The 21227-nt window shown below is 47.6% G+C and overlaps 1 protein-coding gene and 1 non-coding gene across 5 annotated transcripts in view; one reads left to right on the top strand and one right to left on the bottom strand.

Moving 5' to 3' along the window:
* The window catches only part of PAQR5 (progestin and adipoQ receptor family member 5), a 101395-nt gene that overhangs the window by 64125 nt on the left and 16043 nt on the right, over nucleotides 1–21227 (bottom strand). The window lies entirely within an intron of this gene.
* Nucleotides 11711–11838, top strand: LOC111548442. The gene has a single exon (XR_002733418.1). It is a non-coding gene; the product is annotated as a small nucleolar RNA SNORA77 (small nucleolar RNA).

The raw sequence follows: 21227 nt of genomic DNA, 5'->3' as shown, positions 1-21227 counted from the left end.
CAACAAGAGCAAAACTCCGTTTCAAAAAAAAAAAACTAAAATTTATTTTAAAACTTTTTTATTTTATTTATTTATTTACTTTTATTTATTTATTTATTTATTTATTTTTTTTTTTGCGACATGGTCTCACTCTGTTGCCCAGGCTTGAGTACAGTGGTGCAATCTCAGCTCATTGCAACCTCCACCTTCAGGGTTCAAGCGATTCTCTTGCCTCAGCCTCCCGAGTAGCTAGGATTACAGGCACCTCCCACCACACCTAGCTAATTTTTGGTAGTTTTTTCAGTAGAGATGGGGTTTCACCATGTTGGCCAGGCTGGTCTTGAATTCCTGACCTCAAGGGATCCCCTGTCCTCGGCCTCCCAAAGTGCCACTACACCCAGCCAATTTCTTGTAAATCTTAGCCAACTTGTTTATACCCACAGAATTTTTTTTACAAGATCAAACCTTTACAAACACTTTTCCCTTTACTTAAACCTTCAGTTTTGTTCTGTTACTCTTTTAGGTTAAGACAATCTTTAAAACCCTCTGAAGTGGACAAAATTACATTCCCTTTCACAAAAGCCATATTCCCATGCCTTCTTATCATCTTTTACCAAAAACACATTCCCCACACACCTAGTATATAAAACTGTTTCTCCAGTGGTCTCAACTACATATTACAATGTTAAATCTTAGCAACTTTTATTTTTAGTGAAAAACCTGGTAAGTAACTGATTTTAATTATGTACTGGGGTGGAGCCTAGGACATCAGCCAGAAATGAAGATAAGGTCTGACTCTTAGCATAGCTGGCGGGCCTGGCTCTCCATATGTCCCCAGGCCTTATCTATCATCTAATGCTCCAAAGTAGGGAAATTGAACAATTTTCAAAAGTCAAAGAAACGGTCTGACCATAAAGCATTTAGCAAATCTGATATCTAACCTTAATTTAGACCAAATGTCTACATTTTCAAGACATTTTATTTTACCAATAATCTTTAAAACTGTCTTTATTTCCGGGGTCGGGCGCGGTGGCTCACACCTGTAATCCCAGCACTTTGGAAGGCCGAGATGTGTAGATCATAAGGTCAGGAGATCGAGACCATCCTGGCTGACACAGTGAAATCCTGTCTGTACTAAAAATACAAAAAAATTAGCCGGGCATGGTGGTGGGTGCTTGTAGTCCCAGCAACTTGGGAGGCTGAGGCAGGAGAATCACTTGAACCTAGGAGGCAGAGGCTGCAGTGAGCCGAGACTGCGCCACTGCCCTCCAGCCTGGTGAGAGAGCGAGACTCTGTCTCAAAGAAAAAACAAAAACAAAAAAAACTGTCTTTATTTTCAAAAGACTACTAAAGTCATGTGAACAAAAAGGTATTATAGTTTCTATTTTTCTGATAAAATGTTTGATTTAAATGCTTATATTTCTAAGCCATTTAATCAGAGCTCTTTTATACAAACATCACACACACCACATATGAATACAGACAGACAGAAGATTCAGCACTTGTAAGATTTTTCGTTTGCCGGTTTCTTTTTTTTTTTTGGAGACAGAGTCCTGTTCTATCACTCACCCAGGCTGGAGTGCAGTGGCGCCATCTCTGCTCACTGCAAGCTCCGCCTCCCGGGTTCACGTCATTCTGCTGCCTCAGCCTCCAGAGTAGCTGGGACTACAGGTACCCGCCACCACGCCTGGCTAGTTTTTTGTGTTTTTAGTAGAGACGGGGTTTCACCATGTTAGCCAGGATGGTCTTGATCTCCTGACCTTGTGATCCGCCTGCCTCAGCCTCCCAAAGTGCTGGGATTACAGGCGTGAGCCACCGTGCTCGGCCTTATTTGCCAGTTTCTTAATTGGATGACTGGCTTCAGGGTGGAGCCCTTGGAGGAACAGGGCCGGGAAAGCATGCGTTTCTAGGGCCAAATAAGCAGCAAATAAGCAGCTGAAGGCAAAGACAGATCCCAAAATTAAGGGTGCCATTTTATACTGGATCCTGGATCCCCAAGAGGAGGGAAATACTGTGGGAGAAGACCGTGCAGTGCATCTACCCTGCATTCCATTCAAGGCAGCCCAAAGCCAATCAGCCCATTTTGTAATCGGCCCATCTCTCACGGGAGTCTCATCTCGCAGTCGGGGGCAGGGATGTCTCCTTATCTTCCAGGTGGCCAAGAGCAAGTGTCTCTGATCCAAGTGTGAGTAGTTATGGAGTCAAGTATCCCTCCATAACTACTATTAGCCATCCCCTAAAGTACATTTCCTACCTAGTTATTACACACCGAAGCTCTCTCATAATGAGAAGTCATTTCTGATACCCCCAAAAACTAAAAACTGTCAGATAACACAATGCAAAACAGAACAGAGCCTTTGATTTTGAGAGGGATCTATCTGCTTTTAATTCCTGGGGCTCCATGAGGAAAACAGAGCTTTTTCCAAAACGGGGTCTGTGGCGCCTCCTCTGTTTTTCCCAAGGAGTCCCAGGCTACCAGAAGTTATCTCAGGGCCTCTCATGTGTGCATTAAGAGTGGCAAGACAAAAAAATGGAAAAAAAGTAATTCAGTTGACTGAGAAGAAAAAAACTTTTTCCAGGAAAAAAAACAAGATCCAAAAAGAGAAAAACATAAAGGCCTTTTAAATATACCTATTGTTTGTTTATCCACTTTTAATTAAGCTGACGTTTAACCATAGCACTCTTTAAAAAATATCCTTTTAAGGGCCGGGTGCGGTGGCTCACGCCTGTAATCCCAGCACTTTGGGAAGCCAAGGCGGGCAGATCACGAGGTCAGGAGATTGAGACCATCCTGACTAACACGGTGAAACCCCGTCTCTACTAAAAATACAAAAAGTTAGCCGGGAGTGGTGGCGGGCACCTATAGTCCCTTCTACTCTGGAGGCTGAGGCAGGAGAATGGCGTGAACCCGGGAGGCGGAGCTTGCAGTGAACCGAGATCAGGCCACTGCACTCCAGCCTGGGCAACAGAGTGAGACTCCATCTCAAAAAAAAGAAAAAAAAAAAAATCCTTTAAAAATTTTTATTACCCAATTTTAGCCACACTAAGCGACCAATATTTTTGGCTTTTAAATTCTACCACAGTTAACTTCCCACACTAAATTAGTAAGTTTTAGCTAAGGTTATAACTTAACCATAGACACATACATGTCTCAAGGAGATGGTAAGCAGTTTTTGTTTTTTTGTTTTTTAACAAGATTTAGAATCACCCCCAGGGTAGTTTAGAGAAAGGAAAATTCAAGACAGGGAATCAGAAGCTATCCATGGGTTGGCTGGGGTGGGGCGGCGCGGGGGAACCTCGATAAATGGCAGTTTCATAAATAAAACCCAGAAAGGAATCATTCCGGAAGCCAAGACTAAAACCCAGGCCACCATTGTCAAAAGGCAAAGCCTCAACTACTGAGTTACAGCATTGAGCAGTTTCTATCGCTCTCCCCAGAAGATTAGAAAAACCAATTTCAAGCTTGCACAGGCTTTTAACTGCTCAAGAAAAATTTTTTAGGACTATGACATGAACCCCAAAATTCCTGTCCTCTGGATGGCAGAAACCAAGAGAAAGTATCCCCACGTGGTCACAAAGTTAAGCTCTTAAGGACACAAAGCAAGACAGAGAAATTTCATCCAGTATTGGTTTCAGGGACCCGTAGCAAGGTTTGTAACTGACCAGCCTGCCAGGCTGGCTTGAAAAGCGGGCTTATATGGGTCTTAAACCCACATTCTATCCTGTGATACCCCTCTCTCCATTACAGAACATAGAAAGACAAATTCTTTGCACAAAGTACAGCAGATTGGCTACCGCCTAAGACTAATCTCACAAATCCTTTTTTCTATTAATCAAACCCTTGCAGAAGAGACCGATAGTTTACTGTTTACCCAAACAGAGAAAGAGATACCAGAAATTTGGCTGGTAAGAATTTCTTACCCTTTTTGCTGGCATACCAGGTTTCTGGGTTCCCTTTCTCTGCAGCTTCCAGAAGAACGGAGTGGCTTCTGATGACCCTGCTCACTTCTGCTATAGCTGTGGGGTTCAAGCCACTTTACAAGAGAAAAATAAAAGCCACTTTGCTGTTTTATGGAACCATAGGCAACATTCTTAATTTGCAAGATGCTGCCCAACGGGCTGCGTGGGGAACCAAATTAACATTTTCCATCCCAGCAAAATACACATAACAAAACAGACATTAGTCACCTCGTTCAGCACCCAATATCAGCCCGGGAAAGCTCAAACTTTTTCCTGTTGCTCCCTGTTTCTGATCCACTCCAGGTGAGGAGGGACGACCTCCAAATGGTAATTCATAATGAGATCTCTGGGCAAGGCAAAGACCAGATAGTCACCCCAAGAGACAGGCCTATTGAGCTTTCTTTAGGGCTCACCAAATGTAACCAGACAAATAAGGAGCGTTCTCTGAGTTAGACCTGCTGGACTTCCATTAGCAACCCCTCCTGAGATCCCTTCCACATATGCAAACACACATAAAGACGAGACGGACCAAAAGCCTTCCAAATCAGATCCCTAACCAAGAACTCCAAGAGTATCCCTTCCAAACTATCCTCCTATTATCCATCTGAGAAACCTCCTCAAAATCTTCCTGATTGAGGATAAGTCTCTCAAACCAAGACTCTTCCTACTAGCTAGAAAGAGGCAACCGAGACCACACAGGAGCTGAACAGACATGCTGCAATGGGGCTACAGACACAAGGCACCCCATGGTGGAGCTACAGACACCACACCATAGGGTTACAGAACCAGTGGGGAGAAGAAAGGAGGCGTTGACAGCACCTAGGATACTCACCAATCCAGACACCCCACAATGGGGCTACAGACAGACACCCCATCATGGGGCTATACAGACACCCTGTGATAGGGCTACAGTTAAGGGACATCGCCCCAGGACTATTTCTCCATTACAATTAGATCCATGCACACTGGGTTGGCAGCACCCCACCAGTACAGAGAGTACCAGAGTCAGCCCCAGTCCAAGAGAACTAGGCAGCTGCTTGGGCTGGCTTCTGGATCCATCACTGGAGTGAGGCCACTGAACCATGGGCAGGTAGCCACAAGGGCAATCCCGGATGAGCCACCAGATTTGTAAGCGACCAAGGGGTTCACATTGCCCTCTGCCTAGACAGAGCCGATTCCCCTGCCTAGACAGGGGAATTGCAATAGAGAAAGAGTAATTCATGCAGAGCCTGCTGTGTGGGAGACCGGAGTTTTATTATACTCAAATGAGTCTTCCCGAGCATTCCTGGAACAGAATTTTTAAGGATAACTTGGTTGGTGGTGGGGGGCTGGGTAACCAATGAGCCAGGAGTGCTGGTCAGGGATGAAATCACAGGGAGTCAGAGCTGTCTTCTTGCACTGAGTCAGTTCCTGGGTGGGGGCCACAAGATCAGAGGGGCCAGTTCATTGATCTGGGTGGTGCCAGCTGATCCATCAAGTGCAGGGTCTGCAAAATATCCTAAGGGCTGATCTTAGGAGCAGTCTAGGGAGGGTCAGAATCTTGTGGCCTCCAACTGCATGACTCCTAAACCATAATTTCTAATCCTGTGGCTAATGTTAATCTAGTCCCCAGGCAAGAAGGAGGTCTCCTTTGGGAAAGGGCTGTTACCATTTTTGTTTAAACTATACACGACAAACCAAGTTTCTCCCAAAGTTAGTTCAGCCTATGCCCAGGAGTGAACAAAGACAACTTGGGGTTAGAAGCAAGATGGAGTCAGTTAAATTAGATCTCTTTCACTGTCTCAGTCATAATTTTGCAAAGGTGGTTTCACTAACATTCCCTAGTGTATGGTAACAAGTACCCTGGACGGCCTAAGCTTGGAGAATGTTCTATGAAGACGAGGAGAGGCATATAGAGCTTGGGATTTGGGGTCACCGAGGTCAGGTCTCCTCTCTACCATCTCCTAGGTATGAATTTGGCTGGGCTTGTTCCAAATGACTTTCATTTTTGTCATCTGTGAAACAAACATATTAATACCTATCTGGACAGGGCTATGGGGGAGCTAAAATGAAATAATAATAGATGTGAACAAACTTTATGAACTACAAAACACTGAATCAATGCCAGTGGTATTTACCACTACGGCTACTATTGTGGCTACTGTTACTACAAAGAACACATTCAGGAGAGTGAGCCATCAGCTGCAAAAACTTTTAGGATGATTTAAAAAACAAAAATCAAGGCTGTTCGCAGTGGCTCGTTTCTGTAATCCTAGCACCTTGGGAGGCTGAGGCAGGCAGATTGCCTGCTCAGGAGTTCAAGACCAGCCTGGACAAGATGAAGAAACCCTGTCTCCACTAAAATACAAAAAATTAGCCGGGTGTGGTGGTGTACACCTGCAGTCCCAGCCACTTGGGAGGCTGAGGCACAAGAATTGCTTGAACCTGGGAGGCAGAAGTTGCAGTGAGCCGAGATTACACTACTGCACTAGTGACAATCAGACAGAGCGAGGTGACAGAGCAAGGCTCTGTCTCCAATAAAACACAAAAGAAATTTAGGTAAAATATACATATATAATTTACCATCTAGTTCAGTGATTGGAAATATATTTATATATTTTTTTCTGCCCTTCATCCCCCACCTCCTTCCCAGCCTCTGGTAACTACCAATCTACTCTCTATCTTCAAGGATGGGGGTTTTTAACTTGAGGTCCATGAAAATCCATGGATGGGCCTCAGGGAGTTTATCAAATTATAGGTTACATTATGTGTGAGTGAGTGTAAATGTGTGTGTGTGTCTGTCTGTCACTGGGGACAGGGGCCATGGCTTTCAACGAAGTTTCAGTGACATCTGTGAGCCAGGAAAGGTTCAGAACCACCAGCCCCTGCAGTGCCTGGTGAACAAGGGCAAAGCCACATTCCCAGGGTAACCTGGCGTCCAGACGGAATCCCCAGTCCAGGGCAGGATTTGTTGGCATGGCTCCAAGTGGTGGGACAGAGTCATGCTACCAGTCGGTGAATGAAGGGAGTGTCCCTTCACAGAAACCTGTTTCTGCCTGGCTGCCCCACCCTGGAAACTGGAAACTGGTCCGGTGGCTGGGAGAGGCATTCCCTCAGCAGGCGTGATCCAGGGAGAAGTGGCTCTACAGGCTGCACTGGCCTTGCCCTCCAACTTGGGTAAAGTCCGCACCCAAGGCAACCAGGCCACACTGGAGGCAATGGGCCTGCTTCTCCTCTGCAGACCCAGGGGAGGGGTGATAGAGGGAGAGGCAACAGGAACCTGGCAGGGCCCTAAGGAAGGGTTGCCATCCATGTCACTGTGGGCCACTCAGGTGAGGCTGGGATAATGGCCACCCCCACTCCCATCCCGTGTAACTCCCTGGGAGTCTTTCCAGGCTGGCCAGGCTGCAGGCCTGCCCCCAAGCCTCCAATACCCTCTAGCTGGCCACTTCCTTGGCAGCCTTTCAGGCCCAGCCCACAGTCGGCCTCCTCCAGGAGGGACACGGGCTCCAGAGACTCCTCTCCTGCTGCTCTCCTCCTCCTTGAACCCTCTAGTTGTAGGGAAGTGGCTGAGACCAGACTTCAGGGTCACACTGTTCTGGGTTTCAGACCTGGCTTCTCTACTCACTGACTGGTGCCTTGAACATGTTGCTTAACTTTCTCAGCCTTGCTCTTAGCTTTCTCAGCCTCTCTATCCTTAGCTTATAAACTGCATGAAGATTAAATGAAACAATGTACATAAGATTCTTTGCATAGAGCGTGGCTGGCAGCAAACAGCTCAATCAAAGGTCATTATTATCATTAGCTTGATTTATATCATTCTCTGATTATTTTAAGTGTTGTCATTTTGGTAGCCACAATTTAGATTCCTGAAAGACAAGACCTATCTATTTTCATTATAGAAGAAGAGGCTTGGTTGGGCACAGTAACTCACACCTGTAATCCCAGCATTTTGGGAGGCCCAGGTGGGCAGATCACCTGAGGCCAGGAGTTCGAGACCAGCCTGGCCAACATGGTGAAACCCTGTCTCTACTAAAAATACAAAAATTAGGCCAGGTGAGGTAACTCACGTCTGTAATCCTAGCACTTTAGGAGGCTGAGGCTGGCGGATCACCAGAGGTCAGGAATTTGAGACCACCCTGGCCAACATGGTGATATCCTGTCTCTACCAAAAATACAAAAAAATTAGCTGGGTGTGGTGGCAGGAGCCTGTAATCCCAACTACTTGGGAGGCTATGGCAGAAGAATCACTTGACTCCAGGAGGTGAAGGTTGCAGTGAGCCGAGAGCATGGCACTGCACTCCAGCCTGGGCGACAGAGCGAGACTCCGTCTAAAAAAAAATAAGAGACTCAATGGAACATGTTGACTGTTCTACTCAGAGACTGGCTATTCATCCATCTGTCCGTCCACTCATCCACTCATCCATGTGGTGCATCAGCTCTGTGCCAGGCGCTCTGCTGACAGCTGGGGACACAGGGGAATAAACACAGCCTGGGCCTTGGGGGAGCTCCCTGCAGAACAGGGGAGACACACAAACTTGTGAGCCCATGTGCTAGACGCTGTGTGGATGGTGGAGACAAAAGTGCTGTGGAACCATCCGGGCAAGGGCACCTTCACGTGTGGGGGAAGCAGGCTTAGGGTCACTTTACAGAGGAGATGGCGTGTGAAAGGAGCATAAAAGAGCATGAAGAATCTGTCAGCTCAGGAAGGGAGAGGGCACGCTGGCAGAAGGGAGAGCTTGAGCAAAGGCACAGAGGTGTGACTGTGTGGGGCATGTCACGGGAACAGCCACTCACCCCTTGGGGTCCCTTTAGCCGACTGGAAGATATGTTTCCTCTTCTGGCTACTTAGGGCAGAGCTGGGTGAGTTGGGGGTGGGAGAGAGAACCCAGGCTGCCTTGGGAGACTGGGAGGACAGCCCCACTAAGGAGGAGGGGTTTTGCATTTGTTTTCCTTCTCAAACTCTTTCCAGAAGGAGGCTGCTGCTGGGGAGAGGCAGGGGAAGGGGAAGGTGGAGTACGTGGCTCCACCCCATCCCTTTCACCTCCTCCTGTCCTGCCCCACACGGCTTGCTGGCCATATCCTGGGCTTTCTCTCTGCTCTGCTTGGGGAGAAAACCTCGGCCCCACACTGGGCACCCCCTTCTTACAGGCCATTCATCAAGAAGGTGGAGGTGATGGAGGACTGTCTCCATCCAGGAAGGCTGCAAGAGGCAGAGAGAGCTCTGGGTTCTGAGCTTGCTTGCCGCAAACTTGCTCTGGGGCTTTGGATAAACTCCCCTCCCCTCTCTGACCTCAGTGTTTCTCCCAGGAGAGGGAGGGCCCTGGGAGGCTGAGATCCCAACTTGGGCATTCTACGGGGCAGCTCCCAAGGATTCAAGCGTCCTCCCGCTCAAAACCGTTTGTCCTCACCTCTCCTCTCTCTAAAACTGTTCTCGCTGGAACACCTCTTCTCTCCTCCCTGCAGCCACTGCCACTGAAGATGTGCCCAAGTCTTCATCCCTTGCCACATGCTCCCACTTTCTCCGTTCTCAACAGGCCCTAAAGCACCTTCCTGGAAGCCTCAGAGCCAACACATCTGCAGGCATTTGCTCAATATGCCTGCAGGTGAATGTTAGTGAATCTCAAAAGCACCCTAGGCACTGGGGAGTCTGAGACTCTAAATTAAACCTCCAAGTACCTCCAGGAGCTTAAAGTTTGGTAGAAAAATGACACAAATGAAAAGCTGACCATGTGTGAGGACAGGAAACTCTAAGGAGTGGAGAGAGGGGGAAAGAGCTGAATACTGTGGGGTAGACACAGTGAGAAGGAGGGGCACACTAGGATGAAAGAGTGTAGAAAGCAGAGACTTCTGATGCCTCAAGTGTTTAAAAAATAATTCGCATGGGTTGGGCGCAGTGGCTCACACCTGTAAGCACTTTAGGAGGCTGAGGCGGGAAGATCACTTGAGTCCAGGAGTTCAAGACCAGCCTGGGCAACATAGTGAGACTCCATCTCTGCAATAATAATAAAGAAATTAGCCAAGTGTGGTGGTGCATGCCTGTAGCCCCAGCTACTAGGGAGGCTGAGGCAGGAGAATCACTTGAGCCTAAGGTCCAATAACGTGGTCGAGTGAGCCATGTTACTGCCACTGCACTCAAGCCCAGGCACCAGAGCGACACCTTGTCTGAAAAAAAAACCCAGCATGATACTGTAATGGTGGAAACATGACATTAAGCATTTGTCAAAGTCCATAGAATGCACAACATAAAGCGTGAGCCCTAATGTAAAGGAGGGAAAATAGTTAATAATAATGCATCCATGTTGGTTCATCAGTTTTAACAAACATACTACACTAATGCAAGATGTTAATAACAGGGGGGTGGGGAGGGAGGGAATGGAAACTACCTTCTGCACAGTTTTTCTATAAACCTACATCTGCTCTAAAACATAAAGTCTATTAAGAAAACAAAAGGCTAGGTGCGGTGGCTCATGCCTGTAATCCCAGCACTTTGGGAGGCTGAGGCAGGCAGATCACCTGAGGTCAGGAGTTTGAGACCAGCCTGATCAACAAGGAAAATCTTGTCTCTACTGAAAATACAAAAATTAGCTGGATGTGGTGCAGGCACCTGTAATCCCAGCTACTCAGGAGGCTGAGGCAGGGAGAATTGCTTGAACCTGGGAAGCAGAGGCAGGGAGAATTGCTTGAACCTGGGAAGCATAATCTTGAGCCAAGATTATGCCATTGCACTCTAGACTCTGCAACAGAGTGAGACTGCATCTCAACAACAACAACAACAACAACAACAAAGGCCAATATTAAAAGACCAAGAGCTGTCAATATAAAAACCTCGCTCCCAGTTCCTATTGATAAATCTGAAGATCTACAGCCCTGGGCTGAATTTGCACATGGAAAGAACAGGCTGCAGCCCAGGAGACGCAGCTCCCTCACATGGGTACTCACCCCTAGGTTTGCTGAGGCCCCACTACTCCTGCCAGGCTTGGCTGTGAGCTTTGGGGAGTTTGGGGCCCTGGTGATAAAAGTCAGGTGTCTGATCACAGAGAAACAGGCAAATTTGGCTGGCGTCTCTGGAGCACCATTTCCCCAGGTGCTGGAAAATGATGATATCAAATGGGAAATGATGAAGAAAGTGAGGAAAACCAGGACAGTTTTCAGACAAGTTGAGTTTGATTTGCACGTATTTGCAGTTAAAAAAAAATATGTGACTGCATCTTGGAGAAGAAGTTGAGGCTGCAGATAAATTTCAGAGGGAGAGAAAAGTGACTTTCAAAGCCCAGGGAATACTTGAGGTCCCACCAAGGAGAGGAATACAGACAGGGGAGCCGAGGGGATAAGAAAAAGCGGGTTCATGGGATGATGTGGTAGAGGTGATGATAAGGGTTCACCCAGAACCTTAGTTTCCCAGGCAGATGGCTGTGAGTAGAAACTGTGGTGGGAGGAGAGGTAGACAAGGCTTAAGGAGACAGGAGGGGTCAGGTGTTTGGGGAGTGTCAGGAAGCAGCCAAGTGAGAGGCAGGGAACTTGGTAGGCTGCCTGGGTTAATGTAGTCCGAGTTCGCACCTGCCCTGGGGCTGGTAGCAGAAATGGAGAGTGGGCACGAATACGCTTGATCATTCATTCATTCATTCAGCACACATTTCCTGAATACCTACTATATCCAAAGCTATGGTAGGAAAGATATGGGGATGAAGCAGCAGACACAACAGTTCTAACCCTTAAGAGCTCACATTCTAGTGTAGATGTGCACTAACTATTGCCACACGGCATATCTGATAGTAAAGCAGTGGTTATCACAGACTCACTATGCATCTGGCTGCATCGCCAGGTGGGCGCTCATTCCCTCTTCCAGAGAAACAAACATTCCAGCGTGCTGTGGCTGCCTGACTTATAAGGGCAATGCAGCTGCCTGGAGATAGACAGCTTAAAAAATAGTGGTTATGCCTCTAGGGGAACACAGAGGAGGGCATTATGCTAGGGAGTCAGGGGAGACTTCTTGAAGCAATGAAACTTGGGGCCGGGTGCAGTGGCTCACGCCTGTAATCCCAGCACTTTGGGAGGCTGAGGTGGGTGGATCACCGGAGGTCAGGAGTTCGAGACCAGCCTGGCCAACATGGCAAAACCTCATCTCTACTAAAAATACAAAAATTAGCCGGGCATGGTGGTGCGCACCTGTAGTCCCAGCTACTTGGGAGGCTGAAGCAGGAGAATCACTTGAGCCTGGGAGGCAGAGATTGCAATGAGCCAAGATCACTCCACTGTACTCCAGCCCGGGTGACAGAGCAAGACTCTACCTCAGGGAAAAAAAAAAAAAAAAAAGGGAAAGAAAGCTTGGGATCAGTCTTGAAGAGTCAACAGGAGTGCCACAGTTATGGGGGAGAGTTGAGGGTACAGCAGGACAAGGCCATGGAGGTAGGAAGAGGGTGTGCCATTCCAGGTCCTGTCTGTAGTTTAGCACAAAAGTATACAGGGTATGGAGTGGCAGGAGGCCAGAGTGGAGCCCAGGAAACAGAGACCAGATGAAGAATTGGTGTGAGCTGCATATGAATGAGGTGGGAATGAATGCTCTAGGGGGACTGGGAAAGGAGGACCTGAGCCTCAGGGATGGTGATGAGACAGAGGCTGGCCACCCCAATTGTGGTGGCCAGGAGAATGCTGAGGAGTGAATGCAGACTAATTTCAAACCCTGGCTCCATCATTTACTGTGTGCCCTTGGACAGATTCCTTAGTCTCTGAGTTTCTAATCACTTAAATGAGCATCATAAAAGTTTCAACAGCTCCGGTGAGGATGAAAAACCATGGTATCTAGCAGATGACAAGGACTCAATAAAGGGCTATTATCACCATTGCATTTTAAGCTGTCTCAGGTCTGCATTAATGCTCTCTCCTGTGCCTTCTGCCCTTGGTTTATAAAACCACGTGAAAACAGATTGTTTCTCCTCCAGCTCTGACCCACCTCTCTGGCTGGAGCCACGGCAAAGGGGCGATCCCTGTGTGAGGATGGCAGGGGGTTGCCATGGTGACCTCCCAGCTTGGCTTAGGACTCTGAGTGTACTGAGCCTTTTTTCTTCTTCCTCCTCCTCCTCCTCCTCCTCCTCCTCCTTCTTCTTCTTCTCCTCCTTCTCCTTCTCATTCTCCTTCTCCTTTTCCTTCTTCTTCTTTTTTTTCCCAGCCCTAGCTATCCCAGCTATTGTAAATATTTACTGCTAGGCAATTATTACACATCTGAAAAAGCTGAATGATATTGCCTAGCACATTGCAGAGAAAAATGGAAAACAATCCACATTTCTGGCAACAGAGAACTGGCTGGGTAACTTACGGCACATCCATGCAAAACTGTACCGTGGGGCTATTAAAAATGGCACAGATCTGTGGTAACTGACAGGAAACGGTGTCATGACAAGTTGTTAAATGAAAAAAAGCAGGTTATAGAACAGCCTAAATCTCATAATACTGTCTATATAAAATGGTGCTACATTTAACTGCTTCGTATTTATGAACAGAAGAAAATTTAGAAGGCTGTTCACTGTGGCTCTCTCTAGATGGTAGTGGTAGATCAGAAAATCTAGGGATTTGCTTTACTCTTTCTCCTTTTCTGTAACAACACGGTTTGCCCACAATGAGCATGTGAATTCTTTTTTGTTTTTCTTTCTCTTTCTTTTAAGCCAATGCTATTAGAAGAAAATAAATGAATGATTCCTCTAACTCTTGGCCAGTCTTAAAGGGATTAATTGTGTCAGCCAGCCCATGATTTGCAAATGCTGGCATTTGCTTGAACACCCACCTGACAAGGTCACAGGTGAGCCTTACTCTATGTGCTCCCATTCTGCCTGCTGGCCCAGGAGCACCACTAGCCATTCAGGGAAGCTGGGGACCAAGTCCGAAAGCCTAACAGCTCGTGCATTTGGAAAAGCCACCCCATTTCCCTGAGCCAAAGGCATAAAGAGGAGGATCCCTCCCTCACCACCCTGTGTGAAGGTGGAGGCCGGTGGGAGCACTCTCACTGGGAGCAATGGCAGAGGCCATCTGTTAGTAGGCCTATATCGAGCACTCACTGTGTGCCAGCCTCTGTGTTATCCCTGGAGACTCATGGAGATTCAGGCAGACTCAGCCTAACGGACAGAGGGCTCCAGGAAGGGCTTGGAAATCCAAATCCTTCTCATTGTTCCTGCAAGTTTCTGTTCTGCTGCCCCATGGTCCACATTTTATGTTCAAACAAGAAAATAGTGCAGTCCCCAGCAGTAGGCCCTGGAAAACGCCACTCCTTAGCATATCCTCAGGCCCTCCACAGTCCCTGAGTCCCACCTCCCACCAGCCTTGTCATATACCCGCCTACCTCTCATTTCAGTCCTTAGTGCACCAGGAACTTCCCACCCCCATGTGCTCTTTGTGCTTGCTATTTGCACTGGATGAGACATCTCTTCCTCCATCTCTTCTTGATGAAATTCTTCCCCTTCCCCTTCCCCTTCCCCTCCCCCTTCCCCTCCCCCTCCCCCTCCTTCTCCTTCTCCTTCTCCTTCTCCTTCTCCTTCTCCTTCTCCTTCTCCTTCTCCTTCTCCTTCTCCTTCTTCTTCCAGGTCTCACTCTGTCACCCAGCCTGGAGTGCAGTGGTGCAAACACAGCTCACTACAGCCTCCACCTCCTAGGCTGAGATGATCCTCTCACCATAGCCTCTCTCCTGAGTAGCTTGGACCACAGGCACATGCCACAATGCCTGGCTAGGTTTTTGTTGTTTTTTATTTTTGGTTTTATTGAGACGGAGTCTCACTCTGTCACCCAGGCTGGAGTGCAGTGGTGCGATCTCGGCTCACTGCAACCTCTGCCTCCTGGGTTCAAGCAATTCTCCTGTCTTAGCCTCCCGAGTAACTGGGGTTACAGATGCCCATCACTGTGCCCAGCTGGTTTTTGTATTTTTAGTAGAGATGGGGTTTCACCATGTTAGCCATGGTTGGTCAGGTTGGTCTCGAACTCCTGATCTCAGGTGATCTGCCATTCTCAGCCTCCCAAAGTGCTGAGATTACAGACATGAGCCACCGCACCTGGCCCTGGCTAGTTTAATTTTTTATTTTACTTTATTTTATTTTATTTTTGTAGAAGTGGGGTCTCACTATGTTGCCCAGGCTGGTCTTGAACTCCTGGGTTCAAGTGACCCTCCCACCTTGGCCTCCAAAAGCGCTGCGATTACAGGCATGTAATCCTGTCTTCTTGACAAAATTCTTCCTTTTCTTATGGCTAAAGGCAAATGTCACTTGCTCTATAATGTTTTCTAGGGCAAAATTAGCTTCCACTCTCTTCTGGGTTCCAGTACAAGGGTATCTATCATTTCATTTGCAAACTTCAGTTAGATGCCAGTGTCCTGGTTTCCATGGGGTCAAGACAGACTGAGCTTGTCTTGGTCATTGCTGTGCCCGTGGTGCCCAGCCCAGGAACACTGTTCAGTGTTCCTGTTCAGTGAATGAATGTTTGCTGAGCCACTGAATGACTTCTGCTGTCCACTGCACTCTGAGCCCTAGAGGCAGGGTCTGGCCCGGTTGTCTGGCATCTTCTACCCAGTGGTTGCCATGCTGTGTTCACGAAAACTGCACTTCGGTGCCAAAATTGTATATCTGTTCGGTCCAAAATATTTATTTCAAAAGTTTAAACATCGGAAATCTCAAACAAACTAATTGTAAAACAAAATGTAGGAGACAACTGGGAAAATGTGAACATTTGCTTTTTTATGATAATGAGGAATTCTCAATTCTTAAGGTACAGTAGTAACATTGTGGTTATGTGTTTTATTGGGCCATTTTCCTTTGGAGATGTATACTGAAGTAATTGCAGATAAAATGATATGATGTCTCAGACTGGCTGTAACAGAATCTGGTGGGGATCCAGAGGACTGGGTAAGAGTATAGATGAAAAACGTTGACCATGAGTTGGTAATTGCTGGAGCCAGGCATGGAAACTAATCATACTAATCTCTCAATCTTTGCATATGCTTTGAAAAGGAGAGAATAACAATGTCAGAAAAAAACCCTGAAATGTGAAAAATGGCTTTTGAGTCCTTCTCAGACATTGCATGCCTATAGACAAAGCAAAACTCTGTTGCAAGAATAATTATCACTCTATTCACAGACTTTCCTAACATGTGGGATATCAACATGACAGCTTTGAAACTGATACAGGAAGTGTGCATCAGAATCTCCATCTGAACAAGATAAAACCAAAGAACTTAAAGGCAAATCGGAAATGCTTTAGAAACAAAAATCGTGGCTCCTTATAAATAAAAGACGGCAGTCTCTGAAAAAAAGCCAAAAGACCTTGTCAGCGGAAAATATTCGAAGATATCTCACAAATATATCTTCTCACTATTCCCCAACTAGGGTAGAGTCAGGAAAAGCTTTTTCCAGAAAATTTTACAGAGAAAAAAACATACTTGTGACATAATGATATTGCCAACATCCTTTGATTTTAAATTTCTGCTTTAAAAGGAATCAAATAGTATCCCTTCTTGAACTTTCCATGACTGAATTTTGAGTTTTTGAGGTGGATAGGTTTTAATGTTTTGAATATTTCATTTTTTGTTTGTTTTATCTGCCAACATAGACCAGAATGAGAATGTGTATTTTTCTAAGTCAACCTTTATTGGTATTCTAAAGCATTTTTATATTTAAAATTATTAAATACTTGAGCTTCCTGTTTTACATTTTTTTAAATACCTTTTTGTAAAATAAGAATACTGATTTCAGCATTATATAATATGCATATTATCAGCCCTGGTGCTCGTACCCCAGCATGTAATAACTATTTCCATGCATTGTCAGAGCTGGAAGGGGATGTTAGGCACCTCTCTGGATAGACATCAGAATCACCCAGAAAGTTAAAAAATACTAATGCCCAGGCCCAACCCCAGCTCATTTAAATCCAGCTCACCAAGGGTCAGGAGAGGGGAAGTGGAACCCACATCAGTGACTGCAAAGCTAGTCCCAGGTAAGAGGAGCAGAGCCCACCTGGAGCCAGTCTGCTGCTGAGCCCTGTAGAGCTAGCACCAGGGTGCCGAACGCCAGCCTGGGCTCTTTCTGGCTCTATGCTACCCAGCTAGTTGGCCTCCAGGGTGGGTGCAGCAGGCGGGGTCCTCCCCCAAGGCTGGGAAAGGGCGAAGCCCCTGCCAGGCTGATGGAAGGTGTGACTCCAGGCCCTGACTGTTGAGTTCCCCTCACCCCAACAGAGAAGTCTCTGGCTGCTGGGGAAGGGGAGATCCTATCTCCACCCTGCTCTCAAGCTTCTAATCTGATTGGAAACTTGAAGTCTGAGATAAAGCTGCCAGCCTGTGGAAGACAGACCAGACCGCAGAGGAAGGAAAGGAGGGAGACCCAGAGAAGACTTGGGGCGAGGGTGCGTGCCTTCACATGTCCAGGGGCAGCAGACTGGGAACCTGGAGGAGGCCATGCAGCCCCTGAGAGCAGAACCAAGACCCCCAGACAAGAGCTTCTAGGAGACAGGCTTCAGCCCAAACCGCAGAGGCAAGGCACTGCTCCCACCTGCATGAGGATGGCTGCTCCATGGGCACTGAGCTCCCCGCTGCAAAAATGTCCAGATCGAGTCTAAGGTTCTAATCCTGGGAAGAGGTGAGGACTGGTTAAAGCTAGGGTAGAGACAGGAGCCTGGAAACCTCTCTGGCAGCAACTCCCAAGCCCAGCTGTGTATCCAAATAACCTAGGGGCTTGTCAGCACCCAGAGCCACCAAGGTAGGCCTATCTCAAACCTTCTGAATCAGGGTACCTTGGGGTGCTGCCTGGGGATCACCCTGTTATCAAGCTCCAGTGGTGAGTCCCACGCTCAGTCCCATGCTCAGTCCGAATGGCCGCCCTAAGCCATGCTCATTCGTGTCACATGGCCTAGAATCCATTTGGGAGATGAGACACAACCAAAAGCAAGCAGAAGTACACAGAGCTGGGGACCCATAGAGGTCCTGAGTGCTATCCCGTACATCGGGCAATGTACGGGCAATGCCCCCTTATCCATGGCTTCAATTTTTGGAGTTTCAGTCACCTGCAGTCAACGGTGCCAAAAATAGGTGTGCACAGTGCAATAGGATATTTTGAGAGAGTGAGAGAGAGACCGCATTCATATAATTTTTTTTTTTTTTTTTTTTTCCGAAATGGAGTCTTGCTCTGTCACCCAGGCTAGAGTGCAGTGGCACGATCTCGGCTCACTGCAACCTCGGCTTCCCGAGTTCAAGCGTTTATCATGCCTCAGCCTCCCAGGTAGTTGGGATTACAGGCGCCCCCCACAACGCCTAGCTAATTTTTGTATTTTTAGTAGAGACAGGGTTTCCGCCATGTTGGCCAGGCTGGTCTCAAACTCCCAACCTCAGGTGGTGATCCACCCGCCTTGGCCTTCCAAAGTGCTGGGATTACGGGCGTGAGCCACCATACCTGGCATCATATAACTTCTATTATAATATATTATAATAATTGTTCTGTTTTATTATTATGGTTGTTAATCCTTACTAATTTATAACTTACTCTTTACCATAGGTATGTATATATATATAGGAAAAAACATAGTATATACCAGGTTTAGTACTATCTCTGGTTTCAGGCGTCCACTGGGGTCTTGAACCATCTCCCTTGCAGATAAGGGGGACTACTGTACTAGCAGGACAAGGTGAAAAGCGGGTGCCCCAAGAAGAAGAAGGCAGAATGGATGATGGAGCTGAGTTTAAATTCAGTCCCACATCTTAGCAGTGAGTGCGCGCTCAGTGCTGGGGTCCGAGCTGGGCAGAGTGCCAGAAATGTTGGCTGCCCTCAAAGAGAACCCCATCTTTCTGAGGAGGCAGACATACCCAGTGGACCATGAGCAGGTAACAGGAGAGAGGGAGACAGACATATCTGAGGGATCACTTGCCTCCACCTGGGTGTTAAAAAGGTGTCTCAAACATGACATGGTTGCAGTTGAGTCATTATCTGACACCAAATCCTGCCTTGTGCTTCGAACAAGCTGACCCCTCTGCTTCAAGATGCATTCCTCTCCTGCCTAGACAATTCCACCACACCCTCTGTCTCAGCCTGAGCCCCACTTCATCAGCCTCCAGCGCACCCCTCTTCTCTGAGCCCCTGCTGCGGCTCAGGCTGACTGGGTACTCCCAGAGCACACCAGTGCCCCTCCTTGGGCTCCTGCCTTGCTCACTGCTGAGTCCTCACAACTAAATATTGCCCGATGTACAGGATAGCACTCAGAAAAGATCTGCCTGGTAGCTCGGAGAAGTTCAGAGAAGAAAACCTGAGCAAGGATGCTGGTGCAGTCAGGGCAGGCTCCTGGTGGAGGCAGTGCTTTAGGTGGATACCAAAGAGGCTGAGGACTTGTTTTGGTAGAAGAGGGAACGATGTCCCCAGGGACAGCAGAGGCGCAAGGAGGGAGGCAGGCTGGCAAACGGCAAGGAGGGAGGCCTGCTGGTGCTCATCTCAGAGAGGCAAGAGGTGGGAGCACAGCATGGGGAGAAGGGGAAAGGAGGGTGGGCACTTGGAGAAGGCCAAGACATAGCACCATGGGTACATTTCAATACCAGGCCAGTGAGGGACTATCCAGGGAGCCGCTGCACCTCCCTAGATGATTTGCATTTGTGGGAAGCTTTTTCAGCAATCATTAACTCTGAGCTTCACCTGCTGGGAGTAGGGGGCATTGTTAACCTATAAAGCTGTAGGTGAGCCATTTCACATAATCATTACCCAAAGAGCACACCTCATAGGTGAGGGGAAAATGGTCAGGGCAGCCAAGAAGCCAGGGAGATGTGAACTGGCAGAAGGAAGAAGCCTGCATGGACCTGGGTAGCGGGGGGGACGGGCATGGGCCCAGACCCTCAGCAGAGACTGGAGGGCACTAGGGGTCAGAGAAGGACTCAGGACCCAGATGGGAAAGGGTGTGATTTCCAAGTGGCCCCACAGCCAATGGGGAGCTTAGATGGAGTGGGGGAGCCTGGGCAGATGCCCCCACCTGCATAATGTACAGCCACTCCCCCTGGTGTGTGTGGCATTTGGGCTCCAGAGTCAGCTCTCCTTGGCTTTGAGTCCCAAAGCCCCTCTGGGTCTGACTTTCCTCCCTTGTGAAATGGAGATGATGATGTTTCATTTGAAACACCACTACTGAGCACTCAATCTATTCTAAACCCCTTATGGGCTGGGCGCAGTGGCTCATGCCTGTAATCCCAGCACTGGGTGGATCACCTGAGGTCAAGAGTTCCAGACCAGCCTGGCCAACATGGTGAAACCCCATCTTTACCAAAAATACAAAAATTACCCGGGCCGGGTGGCATGCGCCTGTAATCCCAGCTACTCGGGAGACTGAGGCAGGAGAATTGCTTGAACCCAGGAGGCAGGCATTGCATTGAGCCAAAATCCCACCACTGCACTCCAGCCTGGGTGACAGAGCAAGACTCCATCTCAAAATAAATAAATAAATAAATAAATAAATAAATAAATCCCTTATGGGCATTTTACACCCCACTTAATTTTCACAGCATCTCTTTAGGTGGACACTTTCATAATCCCCAGAGCAACTACCTCTGTGGGGTGTTTCAAGCATTAGTAAGTGTAAGCCCCATGTGTAAGCCCTTGAGGCACAACTGGGACTCAAAAAGAGCAACTGTCATTCTTACTTATGACCAGGGACATGCCTTCTCTGGCCTGTCCCAGGCTACAAGATAGAATGGAAAATGTATTCTCCTTCCTTCTTGCTAGGACATTATTTGTCCTGCTAACGCAATGTCATAAGTAACACATTTCACAATATTTGAACGCAGTGGTGGATTAAGAGCCCCAGTGGCTGAAATGTGACACACAGTAATTATTCTAGCATTATTCAGCACAGGCTTTCTTTTTAAAGCGTTGAGGCAAAATGCATTATTTAAAACCTTATGGCCGGGCACGGTGGCTCACGCCTGTAATCCCAGAACCTGGGGAGGCTGAGGCAGGCGGATTACCTGTGGTCAGCAGTTCCAGATCAGCCTGGCCAACATGGGGAAACCCCGTCTCTACTGAAAATACAAAAACGAGCCGGGCGTGGTGGAGCACACCTGTAATTCCAGCTATTCTGGAGACTGAGGCTTGAGAATCACTTGAACCCAGGAGGCGGAGGTTGCAGTGAGCCAAGGTCATACCATTACACTCCAGCCTGGCAGCAGAGGGTGACTCTGTCTCAAAAAAATTAAACAACAACAAAAAAACCTATAAATAATGAGAACAACAGTTCATCTAAATCAGCCCCCAGTAGAGTGCAGCCAAAGCTCAGAAGGTGTAAATAGTAAGCCTCCGCCTTCCCCGAGCCTTCAC

This window comes from Piliocolobus tephrosceles, chromosome 6 (assembly GCF_002776525.5).
Source record: "Piliocolobus tephrosceles isolate RC106 chromosome 6, ASM277652v3, whole genome shotgun sequence".
Taxonomy (NCBI): domain Eukaryota; kingdom Metazoa; phylum Chordata; class Mammalia; order Primates; family Cercopithecidae; genus Piliocolobus; species Piliocolobus tephrosceles.
Note: the sequence above shows the minus strand (reverse complement) of the source record. Positions and strands in the feature narration are given on the sequence as shown.